Source organism: Pogoniulus pusillus, chromosome 10 (genome assembly GCF_015220805.1).
Source record: "Pogoniulus pusillus isolate bPogPus1 chromosome 10, bPogPus1.pri, whole genome shotgun sequence".
Taxonomy (NCBI): Eukaryota; Metazoa; Chordata; class Aves; order Piciformes; family Lybiidae; genus Pogoniulus; species Pogoniulus pusillus.
The window spans coordinates 37064849-37084478 of record NC_087273.1 but is presented as its reverse complement, the minus strand read 5'-3'; the positions used below and the strand labels follow the sequence as shown (position 1 = coordinate 37084478).

Here is a 19630-nt window from a genome sequence, read left to right as displayed (position 1 = left end):
GTATCCATCACATGCCCTAGCACCTGCCCAAACGCGCATTTTGCCACCCCCTTCCCGGGTGGCAGAAGCAGGAAAGCAGACAAAGGCTCTGGCGCCTCTCAGTCTCCCACAGGCCCCATGCTTGGCCTTGTTTCGCAGCTTGCTTTGTCTGTGCTAAACACAGGTCAGGAGCCCAGGCCTCTGCATCTGCCTTTTCTGGAGCAGTGACTCAGGATGGGCTCCAGGGGGGCTTTTACCTGTTGCTATTGGTCAGAGGCGCTTGCCGAAGCGCTTAAAACCCTGCAAACTGCTCGCCTGCTGCTGCTGCTGCTTTGGCTCTGCTCGCCGCAGGTGCCTCTGATCGCCACCTGTGTGCGCGGCGCGGGAGCGGGGCCCTGCCTGAACGCAAGCAGCCACCCAGCAGCGAGCTCCGGCACCGGGACCCGACCCCGGGACCCGACCCCGGGACCCGCCGGGCGCCGCTCCGGCCCGGGGGCAGGCTGCTCGCTGTGCACAGCACTCCGTCGGACTGCTCCGGCCCGCAGACCTTTGCCCAGGCGGCTGCTGACCACCCGACGGCTGCCTGAGGGCCACGGCAGACCTCTCTCGTGTCCGTGGGCCTCCTCAGGCGGCCTGCTCAGCTTGGACTGCAGGAGCAGCCCAGCCCCATCGCATCGGTGCCACCTGAACTCCAGCACCTGGCTTGCACTGCAGGGATTGTGCTGCCTGTGCTTCTGGAGCGCAAGCATGGAGACTTGTGACCGGCGAGCAGCCCAGCTCTCTTCGCTCAGGTTTGTAACGCTTTGCGCTTACCCTTCCCGCGGCAGTTTGTGCTGCCAGGCTCTCTGCTTACAAACCTCTCTCGAGTCTTTTCCTCAGTCATTGCATTTGACTCTGCAGATACAGTCTGCAAGACAGCTCTACCAGCTGCATCACAGAACCTGCCTGTGTTAACTGTAAATAAGTTTGGGGAAGTTTTCTTTCTGTAATTAACTCTTCGATAATTGTTTTACGTGGGCTCATTACAATCCACTCCTCATTACAATCACTCCTGTGAGGAGAGGCTGAGGGAGCTGGGGGTGTGCAGCCTGCAGCAGAGGAGGCTCAGGGCAGAGCTCATTGCTGCCTGCAGGGAGGCTGTAGCCAGCTGGGGTTGGGCTCTTCTGCCAGGCAACCAGCAACAGAACAAGGGGACACAGTCTCAAGTTGTGCCAGGGGAGGTCTAGGCTGGATGTTAGGAGGAAGTTGTTGGCAGTGAGAGTGATTGGCATTGGAATGGGCTGCCCAGGGAGGTGGTGGAGGCACTGTCCTTGGAGGTGTTGAAGAAAAGATTGGATAAGGCAGTCAGTGCCATGGTCTAGTTGATTGGACAGGGCTGGGTGCTAGGTTGGACTGGATGATGTTGAAGGTCTCTTCCAACCTGGTTGATTCTATGATTCTAACCCAGATTCAACCCCCTCCCTAAGAGGGGCTTATTGCTGTTAGGAGCATTTCTCTTCAAGTCACAGGTCTAATGTTGCCAGAATAGGAACCACACTGTTGCAAACCTCAGAGAACATGCTTGAGTCAAGCCCATCACACCCCTGACAGAAGAAAGAAGCTGAGTAGTTTGTCTAGAAAGAAATTAAAACAAGTAAAAATATGTGTTCCAGCCATAGAATCATAGAATGGTTTAGGATGCAAGGGACCTCAAAGATCATCCAGTGCAAACCCCCTGCCATAGGCAGGGACACCTCCCACTAGAACAGGTAGAGGCCTCATCCAGTCTGCCCTTGAACACCTCCAGGGAGGTTGTGGGTCACAGAATGTGATCTTGTCCCAGGATCATCTAGTCCAACCCCTCAGCTTTGCCAAGATGAGGTTGATGGTAATGTGTCCCAAGGGGGTTTGAATGCCTCCAGAGAAGGAAACTCCACAGCCTCTCTGGGCAGCCTGTTCCAGAGGTCTGCCTCTCTCAAAATAAATAAGGTTCCCTGAAGTTCAAGTGAAGCCTTTCATGTTCTAGTTAGTATCCACTGCCCCTTGTCTTGTCACTGGCCACCACTGAGAAGAGCCCCGCCCATTCTTGTGACCTCTAGCCTTTAGATATCTGTGTCAGAGAATCACAGAACTAACCAGGTTAGAAAAGATCTCTCAGATCATCAAGTCCAATGTATCACCTGACACCACCTAATTAACTAAACCTGGCACTAATTGTCTCATCCAGCCTCTTTTTAAGCACCCCCAGGGGTGGGGACTCCATCACTCCTCAGGCAGCCCATTCCAATGCCAATCACTCTTGCTGTGAAGAACTTCTTTCTGACATCCAGCCTGAACTTGCCCGGGTGCAGTTTGAGGCTCTTGTTCTGTCCCTGGTTGCCTGGCAGAACAGACCATATGTACTTATAAGAGCCCCTGTCAGTCTTCTCTTTTCCAGGCTAAAGAAGCTCAGGTGTCTGAGCCAAGAGACAGGCTGCTATGTACCATGAAAAAAAAACCCAGCTTCTTCATTTGGGGAAAGGCAGTGATTTAGGGGAGTAGATTGTTTTGCTCTCAGGTTAACTTCCAGTTCCTCGTGGTATTAGCTGACAGGTTAGCAGATAACAAAAGGGCACATGGCAGATCAGGGCAGGTGTGTGCTTTGCCTTCCTCAGCCTGCATGCAGGAGCAGAGCTTATTGGATAAGGAGGAGACTGGTGTGGATTTTATCAAACCACAGGATTGTTCTGGTTGGAAGAGGCCTCTAAGATCAGCGAGTCCAACCATCAGCCTAACACCACCACGGCCATGAAACCATGTCCCAGAGTGCCATGACCACAGTTTTCTTGAACACTTCCAAGGACAGTGACTCCACCATCTCCCTGGGCAGCCTGTTCCAGTGCCTGGCCACTCCTTTCAGTTAATGAGTGTTTCCTGATAGTCAGCCTAAACCTCCCGTGGCACAAATTCAGGCCGTTTCCTCTCATCCTATTGCCTGATACCAGAGGGAAGAGACTGAGCCTTGCCTCGCTGTCATCAAATTCAGGGACTTGTAGAGAGCAGACTAGAGAGAAGAGACTGAGCCTCACCTCACTCCCATCAAATTCAGGGACTTGTAGAGAGCACTGAGGTCTCTTCTTGGTCTCCTCTTCTCCAAACTAAACAATCACAAGTCACCAGATTTGTCCAGACCCTTTCACCAGCTTCACTGCCCTTCTCTGGACACACTCTGGCAACTCAGTGCCACCTTTGGGATACAGCCCAGGCTGAACATCTGCTGCCTGACTGCTAGACCCATGGAAGGACTTTGGTCACTGCAGTACTGAGCACTGAATTTGCAAGATCTTAGATCCTGTGATCCTGGTGCTCATTTTTAACCTATAGTATGTTCCTTAAAGAATTTTCATCCACAGACACAAACTTTATGCTGCACCTTGGACCATTTTTGTGTTTCCAGTGTTCAGACAGAGTTTAGGAGTAGCATACAGCTAAATCCACATTTCTAGTTCTTGTATTCCACAGAAGCTTCCTTTGTTGTTGCACTAGCTCCACCCTAGGGATGCTGAAAGACCTGGGCCATTGTCTGAAATGTTCTTAGGTACAAATAGTCCCTGCACCAAAGGAGGCAGTGAAAAGCACTTTTGCTTGTTTGAGTAAAACGGTTCCTCTGGCATTATGCAGTTACAGGCTGGAGATGAACTTTGCATGTACCTTCTCCCCACTGCTGGAAAGAGAATGCAGATTATCCCAAACTAGATGTAGGAAATTATGCTCAAGGGCAGCTGTTAGATCAGAGCAGATAATGCCAGCTAGTCAACAGCAACACTCCCTGCTGTATCTCACCTCTGTGTGCCAAAGCTGAGCTCATAACTCTTTGGTGTGTCCAGAAGAAAAGCATGGAGGATGCCCAACTGTTCTTTGATGTAAAGCATGTTATAGTTATCTTTAGTTAACCTACATGGATTATCTTTGGCTATCTTTTGCATAGCTTCCAATTTTCCCATTGCAGCCCCTGGAAATCGTCTACCTCAAACTCAAACTTTACTTCTTTCAGTGTTCCTATATACAGAATATAGAACACATAAGGGTATATGCTGGAACACAGCAAGTTCCACCTCAATCTGAGGAGAAACTTCTTTACTGTGAGGGTCAGAGAGCACTGGAACAGGCTGCACAGAGAGGCTGGGGAGCCTCCTTCTCTGGAGCCTTTCAAAGCCAGCCTGGACACATTCCTGTGCAGTCTGCCTTAGGTGATCCTGCTCTGGCAGGGGCGGGTTGGACTGGAGCACCTCAAGAGGTCCCTTCCAAACCCTAGCATTCCATGATTCTAGAATTCTGTGGTTCTGTATCTAGCAAGAAGTGTGCAGGCATTGTGGTCCTTCCACTTCTGCATCTGGAATATTGTGTCCAGTTCTGCGGCCCCCACTTCAAGAAGGACAGAGAAAAGCTTGAGAGAGTCCAGCACAGAGACACAAAAGTGATGAAGAGAGCGGAACATCTCTCTTACAAGGAGAGCCTAAGGGAGCTGGGGCTGTGCTGCTTGGAGAGGAGAGGTTACTTCATTTGTGTTTATAAATATGGAAAGGCTGAGTGCCAGGAGGATGGAGCCAGGCTCTGCCCAATGACAGGACAATGGGTGATAGCTGAGGCATAGGAAGTTCCATGGAAACATGAGCAGGAATTTTTTCCCTGTGAGGGTCACAGAGCACTGGAACAGGCTGCCCAGGGGGGTTATAGAGTCTTCCTCTCTGGAGATATTCAAAACCTGCCTGGGTGCATTCCTGTGTGATCTGGTATAGGTGATCCTGCTCTGGCAGGGGGGTTGTACTCAATGAGCTTTTGAGGTCCCATCCAACCTCTAACATTCAGTGATTCTGTATATTTATTTCCCTTCCAGTATCCTGTTTTTTCTGTTTATTACACTTCCCTTTTAAATTCTGTTCATCCTCCCACTATGCTCAGCTTAAAGAAGCTTCTTTGCAGCTCAGCTTAGCTGTCTTTACAGAAGTTCTCACTGTACCTGCTAGGATGCAATAAAGCAGGTGATTAGAAGAAACAAGTCACAGCAGCCTGGGTGATGTAGCTTTTACTCCTTGGAGCAATGCCATGTCTCTCACATCTAAATAATGCATCAGCTTTTGGATTCTTCTCCCACAGCCAGAGAATGCAGGCACTGGTACAGGTGGCTGTGCCAGACAAAGAAAATCCCTTGTTTATCAAACTTTGAGAACAATTGCCTGCCTGGAACCTGGAGAAGTGTTGTAGATGTAGTTTGTTATGTTAGAGGATGAAAGACAAACCAGATTTTTTTCCTTTTTCTTTGAAACAAAAAATATAAGGGAGAACTTATTGTGGTTTTTCAGTACTCAGAGGGCCTATCACAATGACAGGACCTGGATTTTTAGCAGGGCATCATGCCACAGAACAAGAACCTGTTCTGGTGAGAGGTGTCCCTGCCTATGGCAGTGGGGTTGGAGTTAGATGATCTTTGAAGTCCCTTCCAACCTAAACCTTTCTATCATTCTATTATTCTATGATTTTAAACTTACATATATATATATATATTTAGACTTGATACAAAGGGGGGAAAAAAATCACTCTGAGGATAGTGAAACCCTGGGCCAGGTTGTCCAGAGAGTTATTAGATTTGAAAATGCTCAGTGATTATAGTCCCTGTTTCACTGAATGCACACACAGTTTGTTTTGAGCCCCAGGATAAATGGTCCAAAAGTGCTCCAGAATAACATCAGTGAAGATAAGAAAGTAAAATCCCAGCAGAGTAAGAGACAACAGGATCTAGTTTGATCCCATGATGTGGCTTTCCATTGTGGAGCAAAGAGAGAGCGGAAAGCTGCTCCAGCCACGTATCTTCATCAGAGACCAGAGTAGGAGCCACAATGGCGCAGTCTCAAGTTGTGCCAGGGCAGGTCTAGGTTAGGAGGAAGTTCCTCATGGAGAGAGTGATTTGCTATTGGAATGGGCTGCCCAGGGAGGTGGTGAAGTCACTGTCCCAGGAGGTGTTCAAGGAAAGACTGGATTAGGCACTCAGTGCCATGATCTAGTTGACTGGATAGGACTGGGGGATAGATTGGACTGGATGATCTTGGGGGTCTCTTCCAACCTGGTTGATTCTATGATTCTGTGCTATGTCCTAGTAACCTGCATCAGTCCCACTCAGCCCTTGCCTGCCGTCATGCCAAAGCTGCCCTTGGCCCAGCACCTCTGCTGTGACATGAGAGACCGTGACAACGCTGAAGCAAAGACACATCAGGTTAATACCAGCAGGGAGCCGATGTCACCTTTGTGACAGCAAGATCCTGATTTCATCAGTGAATGCATAAAGGAGGCCAACAGCACAATGTGCTCCCAAAGAACTTCCTGTAACAGCTGATTGCCCTCAGGTGCAGGCTGGCACTCACCTGTGCTAATCTTGAGAGGTTCAGAAAAGTTTTCCTGATGCTAATATGAATCTACTCAACTTGTCTAGTGTCAACACACTTGAAGCAGTGTCATTTCAGTGTCCTTCTGCAGCTATTTTTAGCTGCTTGGTGAAAATACGTTTGTCCTTCGCAACGCAGCTCTGGATGGGTGCTCCTGGCCTATTTGCAGAGTCTCTCTTCTGTCTAGTCCTTGTCTATGCTGTCAGTAGTGTAGTATTTCAGAGGCACAAAGGATCCTCTCAGACTGCTGCAAGAGATAACTCTCGGATCACCACCAGTGAAGATCAATCGCTCTTCAGACTGAGACAACTATTTCTCTTGACCTCTGTGCTGCAAAGCTTTGCCTGAGCTCCATCAAGGTCCCCACTGGTACCTCTTCACTCAGCCTTTGATGAAGACAGGCAGTTAATCGAGATGAACAATAAAAGGCATCCATAATTCCTGATGTCCTGGTTTGACCTAGAAGAGAAATTACTTTTTTTCAGCAGTTCGAATTTTTCAGCTGAGTCGCTGCTCAGTGAGGGCACTTTCTGAGGTTCCAGGCATGTTTTCACACACACAGTGGCTGCTTCTAGCACTGAGAAGGCTGATGGGGAGAGTTACAGCCAAGGGCTGGGCTGCAGAAAGCCTCTGGCTTAGACTTGCTCCTGAGCAGACCAAGGGCACTGTTCAATCTTGTGTACCACGCTGAGGGCGCCACAAACTAAGAGGCCATACCTGTGGGGAGCAGTGGACAGGACAGGTGACCCTAAACTGACTAGCAAGGAATTTAACTCCAGATAAGTAATATTGAGTTAAAAGCTGAGGGATCACCAGGAAGCCTCTTCCTGAACAGACAGTGTCCAAGTAAGGAAATATCCATTCTCTGATCTTAGACCCCAAACCCTGTGTTCCTGAATCTAGGCCCACATGTCAACTCCTGCCTACAGTTCCCATCTACTGCTGAGTCCTGCCTGGGACTTAACCCAGTGCCTGGCCACAGCATCAGTGGGTGTTGATGATCTAATTGCCATCAGGGGATTGGGCTGAATATTGGGTTTGTACACATTCATATATACTGCATGTCATTGTTGCTACTGTCACTGAAGGTCTTTTCATTTACTTTCACAATCCATCAGTACCTCTCCCTTATTCTTTCTCTCTTAATCTCTTTTCAGTGATCCACAGCCATGAGACAAGGAGCAAAGACTGCAAACTGGAGCACAGGTTTCACCTCAACAGTACCTGGAGGGGGCCTCCAAGAAAGCTGGAGAGGTAATTTTCACAAAGGTCTGTAGTGATAAGGGGAGAGGCAACAGTTTCAAGCTAGAGACGAGCAGATTTAGACTGGACATTAGGAAGAAGTTCTTGGCTTGGAGGGTGGTGGAACACTGGAACAGTGTCCAGTGCCTGATCCATGAGCAGGCTTATTTTCTTAGTGATATTGTTTTGTGGCTTCCAGGCTTCCTCTCAGATGAAATTCCAACTTTGCTTTTAGTCAGGAGAAAACCTGTTGTGTTTAAGTACACCGGATGAAAATACCTTGTTATCTTCTAAAGCCCTAGAAGTCCCACTGGGGGCTCACCATCCAAATGCAGTAAAAGAGTTGGAAGGGCTTTAAGGCAAGCACTGCTGAGCAATGGTAGACACACTTCTGAATGGATTTACCTTAAACTATGAGTTAGTAGCAGGTCTAGCTCACCTCTTCCTGGCAGAGAAGGCACAGTGACCTATCCTCATGCACAGAAATGCTGATTGATTGTAGAGAAATCACTGGAGGCTCTCTGAATACCAACAGGGCACAGCTACGATGAAAATCCCAGCCTCTAGCTTTTCACAGAAGCACTCTGCCCGGGTTTTTAAAGCACATAATGGCAAATTTGGCTGTAAGTAGTTCAAAAGCAATTGCTTTCTAAGACAGCTTTCTTATCTTTAAGGGCATTTTGACCACACACTAGGAGATCATGAAAGTTTCAAGGGCCAGGCCACAACAACCCCAAGCAATGTTACAGGCTGGAGAGCAGCCAGGCAGAAAGGGACCTGGGAGTACTGAGAGTAGCTGAGGATGAGGCAGCAGTGTGCCCAGGTGGGCAGCAGAGCCACTGGCATCCTGGCCTGGCTCAGGAACAGTGTGGCCAGTAGGATAAGGAAGGTTATTCTTCCCCTGTACTCTGTACTGGTCAGGCCACACCTTGAGTGCTGTGTCCAGTTCTGGGCTCCTCAATTCAAGAGAGATGTTGAGGTGCTGGAAGGTGTCCACAGGAGGGCAACAAAGCTGGTGAGGGGCCTGGAGCACAAACCCTATGAGGAGAGGCTGAGGGAGCTGGTGGTGTGCAGCCTGCAGAAGAGGAGGCTCAGGGCAGACGTCATTGCTGGTTACAGCTACCTGAAGGGAGGCTGTAGCCAGGTCTTGTTGGTCTCTGCCCAGGGTTGGCTTCCTGGGCAGCCCATTCCAATGCCAGTCACTCTCTCTGGCCAGAACTTCCTCCTTACATCCAGTCTATCCCTCCCCTGGCACAACTTGAGACTGTGTCTTCTTGCTGGTTGTCTGGCAAAAGAGACTAACCCCATCTGGCTAGAGACTCCCTTCAGGTAGTTGTAGACAGCAATGAGGTCACCCCTGAGTCTTGTCCCCTGCAGGCTGCACACCCCCAGCTCCCTTACCTCTCCTCATGGGTTTGTGTTCCAGGCCTCTCACCAGCTTCATTGCCCTTCTCTGGACAGGTTCCAGTCTTCCAGAAACGAGATCAGGAAGTAGTTTGTGTGCAGTGCTGCCCTGGTCCTCTGCTGCCTGCAACATTCATTCTGCTGCCTGCAACATTCATTCTGCTGCCTGCAACATTCATTCTGCTGCCTGCAACATTCATTCTGCTGCCTGCAACATTCATTCTGCTGCCTGCAACATTCATTCTGCTGCCTGCAACATTCATTCTGCTGCCTGCAACATTCATTCTGCTGCCTGCAACATTCATTCTGCTGCCTGCAACATTCATTCTGCTGCCTGCAACATTCATTCTGCTGCCTGCAACATTCATTCTGCTGCCTGCAACATTCATTCTGCTGCCTGCAACATTCATTCTGCTGCCTGCAACATTCATTCTGCTGCCTGCAACATTCATTCTGCTGCCTGCAACATTCATTCTGCTGCCTGCAACATTCATTCTGCTGCCTGCAACATTCATTCTGCTGCCTGCAACATTCATTCTGCTGCCTGCAACATTCATTCTGCTGCCTGCAACAGCATGAGTTGCTCTAGGTGCCCAGCAGGGCACTCCCTGGCCTGTCTCATTAGCATCCTTTAATTACAGCAGGGATGATTGGCACACCTTTTAATTGTGGAAGCTATTCACCCCAAGCTCATCCAGTCCAACCTATCCCCCAGCCCTAGCCAATCAACCAGACCATGGCACTAAGTGACTCATCCAGGCTGTTCTTCAACACCTCCAGGGATGGCAATTCCACCACCTCCCTGGGCAGCCCATTCCAATGTTAATCACTCTCTCTGGCAAGAGTTTCCTCCTGTCATCCAGCCTATACCTCCCCTGGCACAACTTGAGGTTGTGTCCCCTCATTCTGTAGCTGGAGGTCTCTTCCAACCTGGTTGATTCCACGATTCTATGATAAGGCACAATGGATACAAACTGGAACACAGAAGGTTTCACCTCAACAGAAGAAGAAACTTCTTTACAGTGAGGGTGACAGAGCACTGGAACAGGCTGAACAGAGAGGTTGTGGAATCTCCTTCTCAGGAGACTTTCAAGCCCCAGCTGGATGCATTCCTGTACAAACTACCCTAGGGCATCCTGCCTTGGCAGGGAGGTTGGACTGGATGACATCTGAAGGTGCCTTCCAACCTCTAAGGTGATGTGATTCTCTGATCTGAGACTGGAGGATGCACAGAAGACAGACTCCACCAAATGGTTTACAGTCTGGGGCCTTCAATGCAGGAGAGCCATGGCAGATTGCTGCCTAAGACCACAAAGATCACCTCACAGGCTGATGTTCAGAGGTGTTTGCACTGCATAACTTTCTGACTGTAACGAAATGTAGTTTTTGTCTTAGTCACTGGAACCAGTAAATAGGAGCTACGAGGCAGAACAGCTCCAGGCAGTGTGAACATTTACTAACAAGCCAAGCAAAGGATAGAATTTCCCAGACTCTTGTTGAATGTGAGACAATGACTTAGGATGGGTTGCTGATGAACAGCTTAGTCAAGGGGCTGTCTTGTCAGGAACGACCAGAATTGAGAATGATCAGAGGGCTGGAGCAGCTCTGCTATGAGGACAGCCTGAAAAGGCTGTTCAGTCTGGAGAAGAGGGGGCTCCCAGATGGCCTTCCTGTGGCCTTTCAGTATCTGAAGGGGGCCTACAAAAAAGCTGGGGAAGGACCTTTAAGGATCTCAGGGAATAACAGGACTAGGGGAAATGGAGTGAAGCTGGAAGTGGGGAGATTCAGACTGGCTGTGAGGAGGAAGTTGTTGAGCATGAGAGTAGTGAGAGCCTGGAATAGGTTGCCCAGGGAGGTGGTTGAGGCCCCACCTGTGGAAATGTTTAAGGCCAGGCTGGCTGAGGCTGTGGGCAGCCTGATCTAGGGTAGGGTGTCCCTGCCCATGGCAGGGGGGTTGGAACTAGATGATTCTTGTGGTCCCTTCCAACCCTGCCTGATTCTATGAATCCTGATCATCTAGTCCAACCCCCCTGCTAAAGCAGGTTCACCCAGAGCAGGTCTCACAAACAAGTTGTGCAACTCCCAAATCAAAAGGACAACTTCCATCAGTGTCATCTGTGTCTTTAGGTCAGCCTCAGGCTTCCTTTCAGACCTTCAGGTCTGAACACAATCTGGAAGTCTTCCTTTCAGGCTGTGTTGCATTTTCTAAACCCTTCCTGTTAAACAGCTGTTAGATGAGCTGTAGAAGGGGCAATCAGTGCTCTGCTTATCACAGCCAGGGTTCCCTGCTTTTGCCCAAAAGCCTCCCATGGGCTCAGACTCACAGCAGCCAGCCTCCATCTCCTGCTTTCTGAAAGATCCAACAGTCCATACCATTATGCTCCAGGTGCAGGGGGCCCTGCACAGTCTTCAGGCAGCCCAATTTCCCCCCGCCCCAAGGCTGTTGTTAAGAGGAAGCAATGATTTTCTTCTGGCTCCAGAAACTATTAATTGACTCTTTTATGAATTATGCAAGGAAACAACCAATTTCCAGCCCTGTAATTATTGCTGTTTGTTCAGCTCACTCACAGCTCTTTTACACAGCATCAGGCTTCAGTTCCAGCTGTCTGCTGCACAGATGTACATTGGCAGGTGTCAAAAGGGAACTGCAGAAATAAAAGGACTACTTGGACCAAAAAATTCTGCCACCAGATCATTACTACACCACAGAACAGTTTCCTTGCACTACAATATATATTTAAAAGCTGGTTTTCTTCTATCTATAAACCAAGGTTGGGTTTGTGTTTATTATTTCAAGTAGTATCTTGGAGTTGGACACCAACAAAGCAAGACTGTTTCATGCCTAGTGCCAGAACAATCCATCGCTGTCGTGTCAGAAGAAGTGAGTGGAAACTGAGAGGAAAATTGTAAAGCATCTGGGAGGCAGTCATTCATCAGTTGAGTAGTCTTATTCCAAGGCTATGATGAAGCCATAAAAGCCAAGAAGAGCCAAGCACCTAGGCAGGAGCCAGAAGGAATGACTCCAGAAAGTGTGGACATCATCGCTCTGGATCACGCAGTCACACACAACGGTGGGGCCTGAAAGGGATCTCTGAAGAGCATCTAAGTTCAACCTCCCCTGCCAAAGTAAGGTCACCCACAGCAGGTTACCCAGAATCAGAATGTCACTATGGGTTTGGTGTCTCTGCAGAGACTCCACAAGCTCTCTGGGCAGCCTGCTTCCAGGCTTTGCTAGGTTAAGGGGAAGCCATTTCACCAGCACAGCCATGTGAAAGTGCCGCACACTGGAGCCACAAAACCTGGACTGGACGAACAGCTTTTAGTTCAGCACGCAGAACTGATCACATCAGCAGCACAGGGATTTGGATTTCTGACCTCTCCCTTTAAGTCTCAAATCAAGTTTCTCCTTCAAAAACCACTCAAACACTTGTCTCCATGTCCTCTGGCACTCCAGTGACCTGAAAGAGCAGGATGCTGATTTGCATGGGTAAGATGAGAGAGACCTCATTGCTTTCCACAACTCCCCAAAAGGAGGTTGGCACTAGGAGGGAGCAGCTTCCTCTCACTGATTATAAGCAACAGGACTAGAGGAAATGGTTACAAATTGCACCAGGGGAGGTTCAGGCTGAAGATTAGGAAATATTTCTTCACAGAGAGGGTTTTCAAACATTGGAATGGTCTGCCCAGGGCAGTGGTGGAGCCACCACCCCTGGAGATATTTAAGCAGTGTGTGGAGCTCGCACTTAGGGACACAGTTTAGTGTTGACATCTCGGTGCTGGGTTGAAGGCTGGACTGGAGGAGCTTGGAGCTCTCTTCCAACCTGGTTGATTCCATGATTTCACAGAATCATAGAGTCAACCAGGTTGGAAGAGAGCTCCAAGATCATCTAGTGTAACCTATCACCCAGCCCTGGACAGTCAACCAAACCGTGGCACTAAGTGCCTCATCCAGGCTTTGCTTGAACACCTCCAGGGATGGTGACTCCACCACCTCCCTGGGCAGCCCATTCCAATGCCAATCACTCTCTCTGCAAACAACTTCCTCCTAATATCCAGCCTAGATCTCCCCTGGCACAACTTCAAACTCTGTCCCCTTGTTCTGTGGCTGGCTGCCTGGCAGAAGAGACTAACCCCCCCTGGCTACATCTTCCCTTCAGGTAGTTGGAGACAGCAATGAAGTCTGCCCTGAGCCTACTCTTCTGCAGGCTGCACACCACCAGCTCCCTCAGCCTCTCCTCACAGGGCTGTGTTCCAGGCCCCTCACCAGCTTTGTCTCTCTCCTGTGGACACCTTCCAGCACCTCAACATCTCTCTTGAATTGAGGAGCCCAGAACTGGACACAGTACTCAAGGTGTGGCCTGACCAGTGCAGAGTACAGGGGAAGAATAACCTCCCTTGTCCTGCTGGCCACACTGTTCCTGAGCCAGGCCAGGATGCCAGTGGCTCTGCTGCCCACCTGGTCACACTGCTGGCTCATGTTCAGATACTCTGTGCCAGCTACCCCAGGTCCCTCTCTGCCTGGCTGCTCTTAGCCATTCTGTCCCCAGCCTCTAACACTGCTTGGTACCTGAGTGAATATTTTGAACAGCACAAGTTCAGTGTTGATCTCTGCTGGCCAAACATGACCATTTATTCCCATGTCCATTTTGCAGGCATCTAAGCTGTTACTTTTCCGTGTAAGGACCTTCCCTTTTATTCCAAGAAGCTTAGGCTCTTAGCTGTTAGAGGTTCCCACACGGGACAGCATTTAATTGCTTCACCTTTTTCCCTAAGATTAAGCCTGTCTTAGGCTTTGTGCACAGAAACTCACTTTTGGGCACTGAAAATACCATCAGGGCTGGCTGCAGAGGCAGTTGTTATGATTAAAACAGGACAGTAGCTGAGATGGCCAAGAGAATCAGATGATTCCATCCGATGGCAAAAGTCTGAAAGCCAAGTGGGTGTCTGTTGCCACTACAGGCTGCTGGGATGCAGAATAGGAGGTGGACTGGGTAGGAGCAAGTGGAGCTGGCTCTCAGTGGCAGCCTCCTTTATACTGGGGGTGTAAATCAATGTCTGACTCTTCTCTGTGCTTTCTCCTGATTCACTATCTCCTCTTAGAGAGCACACCAGCAGCTGGACTGGGTGATCATTGTAGGTCTCTTCCTACTGGGCTATTCCATTTTATTTCCAGTCTGGTCTAGTCAAATTCTGACCTAGTCACACTCCATGGCCACAGAACACTTTCTTCGTGTTTTTCTTGGCAGTGTGGCAAAACACAGGCTTAATTCTCAGAGAAAATCCACTTTACTCATCATTCCTCTTACTGTCCATCAGACAAATTTGTTTTCACTCTGGCTTCATTTCAGCTCAGCCAAAGGCCAATAACAGCACCTCTCAGTTGGTTTAAATCACTTGGTATCATCACAACAAAATCCATTTCCTACCTTTGCTTGGGAAAGTTCATGACCCCCCAGGACTTCAGGAATCCTTCCATGCAAGAAGAGAGATCTGAAAATCACTCGCTCTGGTTCAGGCATCAGGTAGCCATTTGGATCTGAACTTCATTTCAAACCCCAAAATGATATTTTTTTCTTCAGTTCTGCATGCAGAGTTTCACCACCTTTGTGTCTGCAGCCAGCACTGTACTCTTCCCCTGTGAGGAGAGGCTGAGGGAGCTGGGAGTGTGCAGCCTGCAGAAGAGGAGGCTCAGGGGTGACCTAATTGCTGTCTCCAACTACCTGAAGGGAGGCTGTAGCCATCTGGGGGTTGGTCTCTTCTGCCAGGCAAGCAGCAACAGAACAAGGGGACAGAGTTTGAAGTTGTGCCAGGGGAGGTCTAGGCTGGATATTAGGAGGAAGTTGTTTGCAGAGAGAGTGACTGGCATTGGAATGGGCTGCAGGTGTTGAGGCCAAGCCTGGATGAGACACTTAGTGCTGTGGTCTGGTTGATTGGCTAGGGCTGGGTGCTAGGTTGGGCTGCATGGGCTGGGAGATCTCTTCCACCTGATTGACTCTATTGTATTCCATATAATAAAAACACAACCTAATACCTGGTTGATAGCAGGATGATAGCAAAAGTGCTCCTTATTGTCACTGCTGTTCATGTTTGTAGGAAGGATATATGGGCCATGATTTCCTATTATTTTGCATATCTAGGGGAGCAGAAAGGTGAAGATTTCATGGATAACAGCACTCCACCTTACAGACATCACTGCAAGAAGCTGCAATTGTGATGCTACACCAAAATCCTGAATTCAAGGTAAGAACAACAACCTTCCTCTAGCAAAGTTGTTTTTTGGTGTGTGCCAGAAGGGCCAAAGTTTTTTTGGCAGGGAAAAGGAGAACTCACTGTGTGTGTCAGCAACACCCAGGCATGTGTGTTATTGACTGTGGCAATGAGGAGATTCAGACCTTCCTGGGCTTATAGAATGGCTTGGGTTGGAGGGGACTTGAAGGTTCTTCCAGTTCCAATCTCTTTGCCACAGGCAGGGACACCTCCCACTAGAACAGGTTGCTGAAGGCCTCATCCAAGCTGGATCTGAAGACCTCCAGGGAGGCTGTGGAGGACAGAATGTGATCTTTGATCACATTCTTTGTTTCTGTCCTCCACAACCTCTCTGGGCAACCTATTCCAGTGTCTCACCCTCACTGCAAAGAACTTCTTTGTAGTATGAGTACTGAGGCTTCCCCAGCTGATAGGATCTCCTGAGTAATGTTTGAGTTCAACTAGGGACACAACAGAAAGCTCTTTAGTCAAACATAACAACAATAAATACAAATATAACAACAATAAATTCTGTGGTGTCCAGAACATGCCACAGAGACATGAAACTACTTTGTAATGTACCTGAGAGCATAACAGGGACAGAATGGAGCTGAGGAGAACAGAGGAAGAAGTGTTTTAAGGCATCTATCATTTGCATCTTCCTTCTCAGCTTTTCTGTCTCTCACAATAATTTCCCTACAGAAATTTCCTCCAAGGCAGCTTAGGACATAAGGAGGAATTAATTTCCTTGTAACATGAAAGTTGTTTGTAATTTAAAAGTAGTGACAAGAGAAGAAAAAGAGGAAGGGAAAAGCAGTAGAGAGGAAAAAACTCCTCTACCTGAACACCACCTGAAGGTTAAAATACAGGTTTAGCTGCTTAAGCAACAAAGACAAGTTGCAGTGCTAAGCTACCTGTGTCCCATGTGTAACTTGCAATGTAACTGGAGCAGGAATGATTGATTTCCTCTACAAGTAGAATGAATCCATTGCCCTTGTCTACTTCTTGGTGAGTAACCACTCTTCCTGGGAGGATTTCCCTCTGTGCTCAGCCCTGTCTGCCTGGGCAATGACTGAAGGAGGTTCTTTGTGCCACGGTCCAAAATGTAATAGTATATTTGCTAGTTTGGTGTGATACTGAATGCTTTAAATTGTCTGATTATGGTATACTGGGACATAAACCATGGACAGGTGAGAGTGCAGGAGCTCAGAAGTATTGAGCTAAGGTAAAACAGAAGCTTGGAATGACCTTAGAGAATGGTGTAGCAAAAATAAACCAAAGTAAGGCTGTGCCTGTGGCTTTTGGCTGTCTCTGCTGACTGAAATAGCTGAAACACAATCTGTGTGGTGTTGAGAGAATGTGATGCCTGTCTGTGCTAACACAAGGCCAGGTAAGCAATTCCAGTGGCATGCAATGTGGAGGCTGCTGATGAAAGGAGTTTAAACACGTTTGGGATGCAGTGAATGGATTGGCTTGCATCAGGCATCTCCCTGGCACTACTGCTGCCTAGGGCAATTTTGCCTTAGATGGGCCAATCTGCCAGCTGTGGGAAAGTGAGATGCCAGAGGTTAAAGTTCACTTAGAATTAACGGTGTGAAAGGCATTGACACCTCTCACTGCAACAGTGCACGGGCAGGGATGTTGGAGCAGTTCCTGCAGCAATAAATAAAGGCTTTGCTAAAACACAGTGACCAAATGAACCCTCAAATACCAGGTTGGCAGAGAAGTACTGACCCTGTGGACATCTCTTCTGGTGGAGCCTCAGCCTGGTGTGAAAGAGTTCTCTTCAGCAAGGTGAGTGACCTCTACATAACTCCTATAGGCAAGGCAAGGCAAGGCAAGGCAAGGCAAGGCAAGGCAAGGCAAGGCAAGGCAAGGCAAGGCAAGGCAAGGCAAGGCAAGGCAAGGCAAGGCAAGGCAAGGCAAGGCAAGGCAAGGCAAGGCAAGGCAAGGCAAGGCAAGGCAAGGCAAGGCAAGGCAAGGCAAGGCAAGGCAAGGCAAGGCAAGGCAAGGCAAGGCAAGGCAAGGCAAGGCAAGGCAAGGCAAGGCAAGGCAAGGCAAGGCAAGGCAAGGCAAGGCAAGGCAAGGCAAGGCAAGGCAAGGCAAGGCAAGGCAAGGCAAGGCAAGGCAAGGCAAGGCAAGGCAAGGCAAGGCAAGGCAAGGCAAGGCAAGGCAAGGCAAGGCAAGGCAAGGCAAGGCAAGGCAAGGCAAGGCAAGGCAAGGCAAGGCAAGGCAAGGCAAGGCAAGGCAAGGCAAGGCAAGGCAAGGCAAGGCAAGGCAAGGCAAGGCAAGGCAAGGCAAGGCAAGGCAAGGCAAGGCAAGGCAAGGCAAGGCAAGGCAAGGCAAGGCAAGGCAAGGCAAGGCAAGGCAAGGCAAGGCAAGGCAAGGCAAGGCAAGGCAAGGCAAGGCAAGGCAAGGCAAGGCAAGGCAAGGCAAGGCAAGGCAAGGCAAGGCAAGGCAAGGCAAGGCAAGGCAAGGCAAGGCAAGGCAAGGCAAGGCAAGGCAAGGCAAGGCAAGGCAAGGCAAGGCAAGGCAAGGCAAGGCAAGGCAAGGCAAGGCAAGGCAAGGCAAGGCAAGGCAAGGCAAGGCAAGGCAAGGCAAGGCAAGGCAAGGCAAGGCAAGGCAAGGCAAGGCAAGGCAAGGCAAGGCAAGGCAAGGCAAGGCAAGGCAAGGCAAGGCAAGGCAAGGCAAGGCAAGGCAAGGCAAGGCAAGGCAAGGCAAGGCAAGGCAAGGCAAGGCAAGGCAAGGCAAGGCAAGGCAAGGCAAGGCAAGGCAAGGCAAGGCAAGGCAAGGCAAGGCAAGGCAAGGCAAGGCAAGGCAAGGCAAGGCAAGGCAAGGCAAGGCAAGGCAAGGCAAGGCAAGGCAAGGCAAGGCAAGGCAAGGCAAGGCAAGGCAAGGCAAGGCAAGGCAAGGCAAGGCAAGGCAAGGCAAGGCAAGGCAAGGCAAGGCAAGGCAAGGCAAGGCAAGGCAAGGCAAGGCAAGGCAAGGCAAGGCAAGGCAAGGCAAGGCAAGGCAAGGCAAGGCAAGGCAAGGCAAGGCAAGGCAAGGCAAGGCAAGGCAAGGCAAGGCAAGGCAAGGCAAGGCAAGGCAAGGCAAGGCAAGGCAAGGCAAGGCAAGGCAAGGCAAGGCAAGGCAAGGCAAGGCAAGGCAAGGCAAGGCAAGGCAAGGCAAGGCAAGGCAAGGCAAGGCAAGGCAAGGCAAGGCAAGGCAAGGCAAGGCAAGGCAAGGCAAGGCAAGGCAAGGCAAGGCAAGGCAAGGCAAGGCAAGGCAAGGCAAGGCAAGGCAAGGCAAGGCAAGGCAAGGCAAGGCAAGGCAAGGCAAGGCAAGGCAAGGCAAGGCAAGGCAAGGCAAGGCAAGGCAAGGCAAGGCAAGGCAAGGCAAGGCAAGGCAAGGCAAGGCAAGGCAAGGCAAGGCAAGGCAAGGCAAGGCAAGGCAAGGCAAGGCAAGGCAAGGCAAGGCAAGGCAAGGCAAGGCAAGGCAAGGCAAGGCAAGGCAAGGCAAGGCAAGGCAAGGCAAGGCAAGGCAAGGCAAGGCAAGGCAAGGCAAGGCAAGGCAAGGCAAGGCAAGGCAAGGCAAGGCAAGGCAAGGCAAGGCAAGGCAAGGCAAGGCAAGGCAAGGCAAGGCAAGGCAAGGCAAGGCAAGGCAAGGCAAGGCAAGGCAAGGCAAGGCAAGGCAAGGCAAGGCAAGGCAAGGCAAGGCAAGGCAAGGCAAGGCAAGGCAAGGCAAGGCAAGGCAAGGCAAGGCAAGGCAAGGCAAGGCAAGGCAAGGCAAGGCAAGGCAAGGCAAGGCAAGGCAAGGCAAGGCAAGGCAAGGCAAGGCAAGGCAAGGCAAGGCAAGGCAAGGCAAGGCAAGGCAAGGCAAGGCAAGGCAAGGCAAGGCAAGGCAAGGCAAGGCAAGGCAAGGCAAGGCAAGGCAAGGCAAGGCAAGGCAAGGCAAGGCAAGGCAAGGCAAGGCAAGGCAAGGCAAGGCAAGGCAAGGCAAGGCAAGGCAAGGCAAGGCAAGGCAAGGCAAGGCAAGGCAAGGCAAGGCAAGGCAAGGCAAGGCAAGGCAAGGCAAGGCAAGGCAAGGCAAGGCAAGGCAAGGCAAGGCAAGGCAAGGCAAGGCAAGGCAAGGCAAGGCAAGGCAAGGCAAGGCAAGGCAAGGCAAGGCAAGGCAAGGCAAGGCAAGGCAAGGCAAGGCAAGGCAAGGCAAGGCAAGGCAAGGCAAGGCAAGGCAAGGCAAGGCAAGGCAAGGCAAGGCAAGGCAAGGCAAGGCAAGGCAAGGCAAGGCAAGGCAAGGCAAGGCAAGGCAAGGCAAGGCAAGGCAAGGCAAGGCAAGGCAAGGCAAGGCAAGGCAAGGCAAGGCAAGGCAAGGCAAGGCAA

The 19630-nt window shown here is 50.1% G+C and overlaps 1 long non-coding RNA gene across 1 annotated transcript; it reads left to right on the top strand.

The window, feature by feature from the left end:
* Positions 1 to 434: 434 nt before the first annotated feature.
* Positions 435 to 14655, top strand: LOC135179036 (uncharacterized). Its single transcript, XR_010303877.1, has 3 exons — positions 435 to 770; positions 7535 to 7631; positions 14372 to 14655. It is a non-coding gene; the product is annotated as an uncharacterized LOC135179036 (long non-coding RNA).
* Positions 14656 to 19630: the final 4975 nt, after the last annotated feature.